General features: G+C 52.4%; 1 long non-coding RNA gene across 4 annotated transcripts; it reads left to right on the top strand.

Moving 5' to 3' along the window:
• Window positions 1-1,595: 1,595 nt before the first annotated feature.
• LOC137202406 (uncharacterized) lies at window positions 1,596-7,227 on the top strand. Of its 4 annotated transcripts, XR_010932592.1 has the most exons (4): window positions 1,596-2,058; window positions 2,336-2,451; window positions 3,449-3,555; window positions 5,017-7,227. It is a non-coding gene; the product is annotated as an uncharacterized lncRNA (long non-coding RNA). The 4 variants fall into 4 exon arrangements; XR_010932591.1 differs by having other exon boundaries at window positions 1,596-2,451; XR_010932593.1 differs by having other exon boundaries at window positions 1,596-2,446.
• Window positions 7,228-9,999: the final 2,772 nt, after the last annotated feature.

Below are 9,999 nucleotides of genomic sequence, written 5' to 3' on the forward strand. Positions count from 1 at the left end.
GGACCACAGCTTCAGCCTGGGCCTGAACGTTCTGCAGGCCCTTCCTGATGGCCTGCCTTGCCGATTTCAGACCCGTCTGGACAGCTCCCACAGCTGCAGGAGCCAGGTCCTTACCATCGGTCCATCCATCACTCAGTACTGTCCACTGAAAAAGAGCACACCCTGAAAGGTGAGAATTATGTTATATTCTGTGACCTTACTGAGACCACAGCCCGGGAGGCAGCCTCTCGGGTAGCTCTGAGGGACTATTGCAAAGAAGTAAAGGAGGAGCCAGGATATAGGAGTTTTTGCTGAAAACAAACGAACAACAAAAAACACATGTAGTCGAACATCAAAAGATTACTGCTAACCACAAAAAACCCAGACATCTCAAGTTAATGATAGTTCTTTTCTGTGTATGGGAAGATGCAAGCATCTGGAATAACTGGAATTATTCCTTTGATGTACATCTTCACTATCTAGGGCCAGTGGCCTGTTTTCCTCCATCCTGAATCCCCTCAGCGTGCACCTTTGGAAGTAGCTGCAGGGGCTGATGGCCTGATGGCAGGCAATCTTCATTGTTCGCTGAAGTGGTAGGTGACCTTTTTTTTTGTCCACAGCATATATGTAACCTACTGGTTCTGTTTCTTTTGTTGAATCCTGAACGATGCATGGGGCAAGGGAAATTGGCCTCTGAGGTCTCCATCTGGGAGACCACTCAGAATGGGGTCCTGGTGGGCAGAGGGGAGCCAGCCTAGGAACAGTCTAGGACATCATGTGCCCCTCGGCTGGGGTCTACGTGGGGCCCGGGTCTCCATGGAGGCTGGTCCGCTGACCTTGGCCGTGGGAGAGGTGGAGGTGGAGTACAGATCCCACAGGCAGCTGAGCAAACCCAGGAGTGGGGGATGGCAGGCAGCAGAGCTGGGGAATGGGGGAGGGGAGGGGGTAAGGCCTGGAGCCCCTGGATGCTGGGAGAGGTCTCTGGGGAAGAGAGAGTGCCTAGAGGTACTGGTAAAGCTGGACCAAATCCTGCCCATCTGACCAGCTGTGTGGCCGAGCTGGGCCCTGGGGACCCAGCAGAAGATAAGGGGCAGCCGCTGCCCTCATGGGTCATACTGTCCCCTCCCCGGGTTGCCCAGTAAGTGCGGTGCCTGGCACACAATAAATAGTTACTGAACACATTGCCTGAGACGAGGCTGTGTCCATAGAGACCCTAAAATGAGGCATTTGATATGAAGTCCTGGGAATAGAGAAAAGGATGGAACAGGGAGCTGGGATGAGAAGGGCCCTGGACTGGGAGGTGGGGTGCCTAGAGGCCGAAGGACCAGCCCTCCCCACGCCCCGGTAGCCGGGAGCCAGAGCTGGAGCCACTGTGGGAGGGACAGTTCCCTTCCTGCCTGCTCTCCATCCATCTACCCTGTGGATCAATTTCCTTTTTAGGGACAGACCTCTCCTCCCCCACAGGGTAATCAGAGCCAGGATCTCTGCCGCCCACACCCCAGACCTCGTTTTCCCCCGACCTCTCCTAGGCTGTGGTTTTAGCAAACAACTGGATCCTTCTAGAGCTGGGAGGCCTGGCCCCTTCCTTCTTAGTGGTGGTAAGAAATTCTCTGCATTCCCGAGTCAAGGGGCCAGAGGCCATTCTTGCTCAGCCCAGGGACAGAGCCTGAGATGCAAAATTAAGTCTGAACCCTGACACCCCTCCCAGGCTCTCCAGATCCTTTGGCTGCCAGCGCACAGCCCTAGAATGTTAGAGAGACAGCTCCTGTCTTCAGAGCTGCCCAGAGGAGGGCCCTGCCTGATTCCTGCGGGTCTCCCAGTGAGACCCCGCCCAGCCTGGCACTGAGGAGATGCCCCAGATGAATTTATTGATGGGTAAACAAGAGCAGGGCAGGTGAGACCTGGGGTGTCTGTGAGGCGCTGCACCTGTGTCAATAGTGAGCTTGGGGAGTGTGCCCCGGGAGTCAGGAGCGGCTGCAGGCCAGCTGTGTGGACTTGCATTTCCTCCTCGTAAAACCCTACCACTGGACTATCGTCACATACCCATAACTCAGATGAGAGGGATGAAGCCCAGAGAGGGTAAGTAACTTGTCCAAAGGCACACAGCAGGTAAGTGCAGGGGCCAGTCCTGGGACTTCAGAGTCCCCACTTTTAAGCACTAGGCACATTGCCTCAGGGGAGAGAGGAGAAGGAAAGGTCTGGAAGGGGAGCAAGATTGAACAAGCTCTACCTCCCAAGGCTGTGAGGCCTCTGGTTGGTGAGTCTGGGGTGGGGGCCCAAGGAGACAGGAGGCTGGAGAGGTCAGCAGGGGACTCAGAGTTTCCACACTCACATGTCCCATCTATTGGGTTTCCAGGTAGGGTGTCCTTTGGAGAAACAGTTTGCTGCTGATACATACGTTGAAAAAACGCAGAAAAAAGAAAAAGAAAAACCACAGGCTCAGCCGACCTCTAAAGCCCTCCTAGCAGTAAGGTTTGACGATGACCCGCATCAGGCCTGGGGGCAGATGGAGGGCGACTTGCTCAGGTTACTCCCGAAGTGGTGGGGGCAGGTGTGTGGGCAGCAGACGCGCCGGGCCGGGGGTCAAGACGTCCCTGTCCTGATGCAGACCCTGAGGCTCACCTGCAGCCTCAGATAACGCGACCCCTGCGCACCTGGAGTGTTGCTGGGTCTATAGGACAGTGACCGTCTATGGAGCGCTTGCTAGTACATCACCTCAGTGGCTCACCCCTGAGATTCACAAGGAGCCCTTTGCAGATGGCTCCTGGGAAAATGATGAGGACGAGCTCTTACATCTGGACCACTCTTTACAACTTGCAAAATGCTCTCGCATACCTAATCCCCGCCCCCCCCCCACCCGAGCCTCACACAAGCCCAGAAGACGCAGGCTTTATTATCCCGTTTAAAGACGAAGAAACTTGGGCTTCCCTGGTGGCGCAGTGGTTGAGAGTCCGTCTGCCGATGCAGGGGACACGGGTTCGTGCCCCGGTCCGGGAGGATCCCACGTGCCGCGGAGCGGCTGGGCCCGTGAGCCATGGCCGCTGAGCCTGCGCGTCCGGAGCCTGTGCTCCGCAACGGGAGAGGCCACAACAGTGAGAGGCCCGCGTACCGCAAAAAAAAAAAAAAAAAAAGGAAGCAGAGGTTGGAGCCATGTGATTTGAAGATGGCGGGTGGGGCTATCAGCCAAGGAGTGTGTACAGCTTCTGGAAGCCAGAAAAGGCAAGGAAACAGATTCTTACCTGGAGAGAAAGAATACAACCCTGCTGACACCTTGATATTAGCCCCGTAAGAGTCATTTTGACTTCTGACCTCCAGAATTAATTGTCAGTTAATACATCTGTCTTATTTTACGCCACTAAGCGTGTGGTACTTTCTTACAGGAGTCGTAGACGATTCATCCAAAACCCAGGGATGCTCAGAAGGCTGCCGTGGTAGGTATGGGACTCAGATGCAGTCCTTCTGTCCGCAGGAACTGCGCTCAGGCTCCCAACCGCGACGTTGACTCAACAGCCGACCAGAGTCAGGAGTTGAAGGCACCAATGCCATTGTCCTTAAGGAGAAGAAATGACCCTGGTGGTGAGCCTAGGGGAATTCTGCTGTTTTTTTTTTTTTTGTTGTTGTTGTTTGTTTGTTTTTTTGCTGTACGCGGGCCTCTCACTGTTGTGGTCTCTCCCGCTGCGGAGCACAGGCTCTGGACGCGCAGGCTCAGCGGCCATGGCTCACGGGCCCAGCCGCTCCGCGGCATGTGGGATCTTCCCGGACCGGGGCACAAACCCGTGTCCCCTGCATCGGCAGGCGGACTCTCAACCACTGCGCCACCAGGGAAGCCCCAATTCTGCTGTTTTTAAATGTCAGAAATGTTATGGGAAAGAGGAATGTTTTTGGCTGGGCACAGCAAAGAGTTTGCATATTTTGAATCAACGCTAATTGATGAGCACTGGCTGCCTGGAGCTCTGTGCTGAGCAGGATCTTGAGGCCAAGCCCAGGCTCCCAGGGAAATTGCTCTGTGGTCGACTGGCAATGTCTGCCTTGGCCTTGCCAAGGCTGAGCAGCAGCGTATGCTGATCTGGATTGGATGAGTTCCCTGGAGCTGGCCCTGAGTTTGATTCATCTTTTTATGCCCAGGGCCCAGCAGTGTGCCTGAAACAGAGCAAGCACTCAATAAATATTTGAGGGAAGGAGGGAAAGAGGTCAGAAAGGAGAGAGAAAGTAGGGAAAGAAATTTATGTTCAGGGAGGCCAGGTCTAGGGCCAATAGGTAGAATTCCTGGCTGGAAAGCTGCTGATTTGCCTCCCCAGCATCTCTTACGTTCTTGTTCTGATCACAGCAATCCTTTCCTTTGGAGATCCACCCCTCCCCCTCATTCCATTTGGTTATGGCAGGACTGCCAATCACAAGGTCCTGGGGCAGGCCTGTGACTAAACCCAGCAACCCAACTTTAGTTCCCAGAAGCTGAACCTTGATGAGAGGCACTCGGGAGAGAGACTGGAGAGGTGGTCCCCAAACTCAGCCACGGAAGAGGAAGTGGTAGAGTCCACTTCTGTGGGACTCCTGAGATGGAGCTCAGACACTCCTAACGTTAAAGTCATCTCTTTCAGAACCAACAGCCAAAAGTACAGAAACCACCGGGAAAAGAAGCGTCCTGGGGAGGTTCAGGCATCTGACCCTCCCTGCATTCCAGCAGCCAGGCTGGTTGTGTTCCAGTAAACACTGCCACCCCCATTGTTTTCTGCTCAGTTATTCAGAGTTCTTTTCTGTGGCTTGAAACCGAAGAACCCCAATCAATATTATACAGTCTCTCTAGAAGGAGGAGCCGGCCAGTAATCAGAACTGTTCAACTTTGGAGAAGCTCTGTAGTTGGGTGGGACTTGAGAAAAGAGGGTATAGCGGACTGAATGTTTGTGACTCCTCAAATTCCTATGTTGAAGCCCTAACGGGATTGGAGGTGGGGACTTTGGGAGGGACACCCCCATGATGAGATTAGTGCCCTTCAAAGAAGAGGGAGAGAGCTAACCTTCTCTCTCTCCATTTTGCGAGGATACAACGAGAAGACAGCTGTCTGTGAACCAGGAAGAGGGCCTTCACCGAGAACCTGCCCATGCTGCCACCCTGATCTTGGATGTCCAGTCTCCAGATCTGCGAGGAATAAATGTCTGCTGTTTAAGCCCCCCAGCCTGTGGTGTACTGGTATCACGGGTGGCGCTGACTACGACACAGGGACTGCGGGTCCATTTGGTGGGAATGTCATTGCATCAGTTGGGAAATGGGAGGGAGGGTCGAGAGCCCCTTAGGCAGTGAGCCATGGGTTAGATTCCCTCCCTTCTGGCTGTGGCCTTTAGGCAAGTCCCTTCCCTCTCTGAGCCTCCGTGTCTGTGAAATGAGGCGATGAACACATTTATCTCACAGGGTCTCTGTGAGGATAACTGGGAGATGCACTCAGCACAGTTGAGGCTTCTCCCTTCTCCAGGGTGTACACCACGTGGAGTCACACCAGATGAATATCCCTTCTTCCCTGCAGCACAATTAGCGCCTGCCTGCCGTATGCCAGCACAGCACTGAGAGTGTTACCTGTATCCCTTCATTTACTCTTCACAGGGGTAACGACTAGCCTCAGTCCACAGAGGAGGGCTCTGAGCACAGGGAGGTTAAATCTGCTTTCCTCAAGGCCACCCAGCAGGCCAGCAGGGGGCTGGGCTCGAACCCAGGTACTTTTCATTGAAAGCCCCAGATCTTATCCAGGACTCGCCCTGCCTCTCCTGGGGAGAGGCTCCAATCCCTCCCCGCTGTAAGATGCCCCGACTGCAGCACAGGGTCTCAAACCCACAGAAGGGTCTCAAAGCCCCAAGAAGCTGTGAGTCCCATTGGAGACAAGACGCCTACATGGAAAAGGTAAGTGAACTGAGAAGGCAAAGCCTGTGACGAGGGCCAGGAAGACTCAGGGAGAGCCCCTCTGCCTGGATTTCAGGCCATATCCAGTGTCTCCAGAAAAAAAGGACTAGAAGCCACCACCCTAATCCTGAGGCCCACAGGGAAGCAGCAAGTTCCTGGGTAAAACAGGTTCCCACAGGCTTTATCCTCCCCTGTGACTCCTCCAGGTGGCTCAGGCTCGAGTGTGGCGGGGGAGAGGAGGGAGAGGGGTCTCCTCTTATCTTGGGGTGAGGGAGGGCTCCCCTCCCACACACACACACACAAGAGGAAAGGGCAGGGCAGCTCAGGTTCAGAGCTGATGGGTTACAGGACTCACCTGGTCCCGCCCCCTCGTTCCGCAGCCCAGAGGGTGCAGTGTCTCCAGCAGGGTCCACAGAAAGAGGGTGACCGAGTGCAGCCAGGACACAGGTCGCCCGGGTTGGGGTTCTGGCGAGCACACAACCCAACTTCTCCCAGACAGGACATTTCTCCAAGCCCTTTCCCCCTTTCCACCAAGATGTAACAATGAAAAGAAAGAGCACTGGATTAAGAGCCAGGGACCTGAGTCTCCAGACTCACTCTGAGACTAACTCCCACGTAATCTTGGGTGAGTTCCCTCCCCTCTCTGGGCCTCCATTTCCACATCGATCAGACCAGGGAGTTGGGCTCCATTTCCAAGGTCCCCTCTAGCTCCAATGTTCTGAGAGCCAAGGATGATGAGTTGCAGTCACCTCCAGCCCATCTTTCCCCCATCTCTCCAGAGGCCTCAGAGATCCTCTGAGATGGAAGAGGAACTTTTTTTTTAATTGAAGTATAGTTGATGTACAATCTTATATGTTATAGGTATACAGTATAGTGATTCACAATTTTTAAAGGTTATACTCCATTTATAATTATTTTAAAATATTAGCTATATTCCCTGTGTTGTACAATATATCCTTTGTAGCTTATTTTATACCTAACAGTTTGTATCTCTGAATCCCCCACCCCATCTCGCCCCTCCCCGCTTCCCTCTCCCCACTGGTAACCACCAGTTTGTTCTCTGTATCTGTGAGTCTGCTTCTTTTCTGTTATATTCACTAGTTTGTTGTATTTTTTTAGATTTCACATATGAGTGATATCATACAGTATTGGTCTTTCCCTGTCTGACTTATTTCACTTAGCATAAGGCTCTCCAAGTCCATCCATGTTGCTGCAAATGGAAAGATGTTATTTCTTTTTACATCAGAGTAGTATTCCATTGCATGTATGTACCACACCTTCTTTATCCATTCATCTGTTGATGGACACTTAGGTTGCTTCCATGTTTTGGCAATTGTAAATACAGCTGCTATGAACATATTGGGGTGCAGGTATCTTTTTGAATTCATGTTTTTGGTTCTTTTGGATATATACCCAGGAATAGACTTGCTTGGTCATACGGTAGTTCCATTTCTGGTTTTCTAAGAAACCTCCACACGGTTTTCCACAGTGGCTCACCAATTTACATTCCCACCGACAGTGTACGAGGGCACATGGAAGAGCAATTTGGACAGAGGCTTGGATGGGTGGAGGGACTGTGGCCCCTACAGTCACCTTCTACTAAGCCAAAGTGCTAGCCTGTGGGTGGTTGGCACAGGCAAGAGCACAGGGGAGAGCTGGCCCCTGGGGATGGCACAGAGGTCAAAGCCCAGATGTGGCCTCAACGACCCACTTCTCCTTATCCTACCCCAGCAATCCAGGACCCACGGCATTCAAAGCCTGGCAAGGGAATTGGGTGCCAAGTAGAGACTTCTCAGAGCAAAGGTGGGGGGGCTGGGGGGCTGGGGAGGGGGAAAGCAGGGGGAAATGTCCCGAGGCTGCTCTGCTCTTGTTTGGATCTCAGACCCACCTGGGAGCTCCATCTGGGAGCACCCTGCCGCCATGGGGTCCTGGTGATGGGGGATGGGCACACGGATCCGGAGGAGGCTGGTGGAACTGCCCCACCCTCTTAGGCTGCTTTACTAGTTAAAGTATCTGTGAAGCGAAGGGCCACCTCTCAGGATCCTACAAGTTAAAATTCTTTATGACTCAGGAGCCTCACAGCATAGACCCTTAGGTTTGAGGCTGGAGAGGAACTCTTGGGTCAATGTTTTTCAAACTGCAGGTTGTGACGCACTGGTGGATCTTGAAATTAATTTAGTGAGTCACACTTAGATTTTTTTTTTTTTTTTAATTTATTTGGCTGTGTTGGGTCCTAGTTGCGGCCCAACTTCGTTACAGCATGATCTTCGTTACAGCATGAGGGATCCTTCGCTGCCATACGCGGGCTTCTCTAGTTGCAGTGCATGGGCTTCTCGGCATGCGGGCTTCTCTCTAGTTGTGGTGTGCAGGCTCCAGAGCACGTGGGCTCGGTAGTTGGGGTGCGTGGGCTTAGTTGCTCCGCGGCATGTGGGATCTTCCCCGACCAGAGATCGAACCCGTGTCCCCTGCATTGGAAGGCAGATTCTTAACCAATGGACCACCAGGGAAGTCCCTGCACTCGGAATTTAATAATAATAATGATCACACGGATAACAAAATAGAAGAGAAAATATCAGAGTAAGAGTAAATTGTCTCATGAGATTCTTGTTTCAATTTTGGGTGTCGTGCCAGGTTGTGATGTAATGTACATCTTACTCCTGGTCACAGTCAAGAAACCTTGAAAAGCCACTGCCTTAGGTTCCATGTCTAACCCTTTGCTCACCAGCAGGAGAAAGTGAGCTGGCATGCAGGGCCCTTCCCATCTGGCCCCAACCTACCTGCCTCAGCTCCTGGCTCACCCAGGAGAGCTCATGTTCTGGACACACCCCACTGGGGACCCCACCCCAGCAGCTGCATTCATTCACACGTCTTTGCCTCCTTCAAATTCCCCTTTCTCTCAGCCTGACGCCCAATCCTGGCTTCACCCAAGGAGGCCCTGTTCACAGTTCACATGACACTCCACTGGGCAGGATAACCCCTTCATTGTTGGCAGCCCCATGATTTGCCCCAGCACAGCACTCACCCTCTGTAAATCAACTGGTCCATATTGGGGAGGGGGAGCGGAGCCAGGCGGGGTGGGGGGTGAGAGAGCTTAGCACACTCTGATTTAATGAATGAATGAAATGTTTCCTTTAAAATAAGTAAGGGTATATTGACTGAAGGTTGAATTGCTCTGGGTCTGGGGGTCCTGGTGCAAAGGTTTACTGCTTTTAATAGTCATCCAACAATTGCTGTGCACCTACTAAGCGCCATGCACTGTACAAGCTACTGGGGACACTAGACCAACCGGAGTAAGACGACTTTCCTTGAGGAATTCATGGTCCAATGTGAGAGACAGGCATGTCAATCACCATCCCAGTGTGATAACAGCCCCAGTAAAGACACATGCAAAGGGACCCCATGGAGCTGATGACTATGTACCAGCATCTAACAGGATGACAAGAGCCACCAGGGAAAGGACTAAAGCAGGTCAGGGTGGGATGGGGGTCTTCCAGGCAAAAGGCAAAAACTCTCCTTCTACTTTGTAGATTCTTTATAGCACCTGACATTTTAAAATAATTTTTTAAACACTGATTTATTGAACTCCTCCACTATACATTACGCTCCAGGAGAGGGGGCTTGGCCGCTGCCTTGCTGTGCCGCTCACCACTGCTGAGCACCATTTCTGGTGCTGCATCCTAGCGAATTAAATAGTTGCTGAATGAACATTCAGGAAACTGCAAATGGCTCAGGTTGACCTGAGAGGAAGTGGTAGGAAAAGGGGCTGAGGGGTCTGTGGGCCCCCAGACCACGGGAAGGCTGCCCTGCTAAGGTCTGGGTCTTTTTCCTGCAGGCACAAGGGAGCCCCGTGGAGGGGTTTATAACGGAGACAGGTAGTAAGATTCAGGGTTTAGAAAATTCCTCTAGGGACTTCCATGGTGGTCCAGTGGTTAAGACTCCGTGCTCCCAATGCAGGGGCCCCTGGCCGGGACCTAGATCCCGCAGGCATGCCGCAACTAAGAGCCCTCATGCCACAACTAAAAAAGAGCCCGCAGGCTGCAACTAAGACCCGGCACTGCCAAATAAATAAATAAATACTAAAAAAAAAAAAAAAAAAAAAAAAAGAAAGGAAGAAAAAAGAAAATTCCTCTG

This window comes from Pseudorca crassidens, chromosome 11 (genome assembly GCF_039906515.1).
Source record: "Pseudorca crassidens isolate mPseCra1 chromosome 11, mPseCra1.hap1, whole genome shotgun sequence".
Lineage (NCBI taxonomy): Eukaryota > Metazoa > Chordata > Mammalia > Artiodactyla > Delphinidae > Pseudorca > Pseudorca crassidens.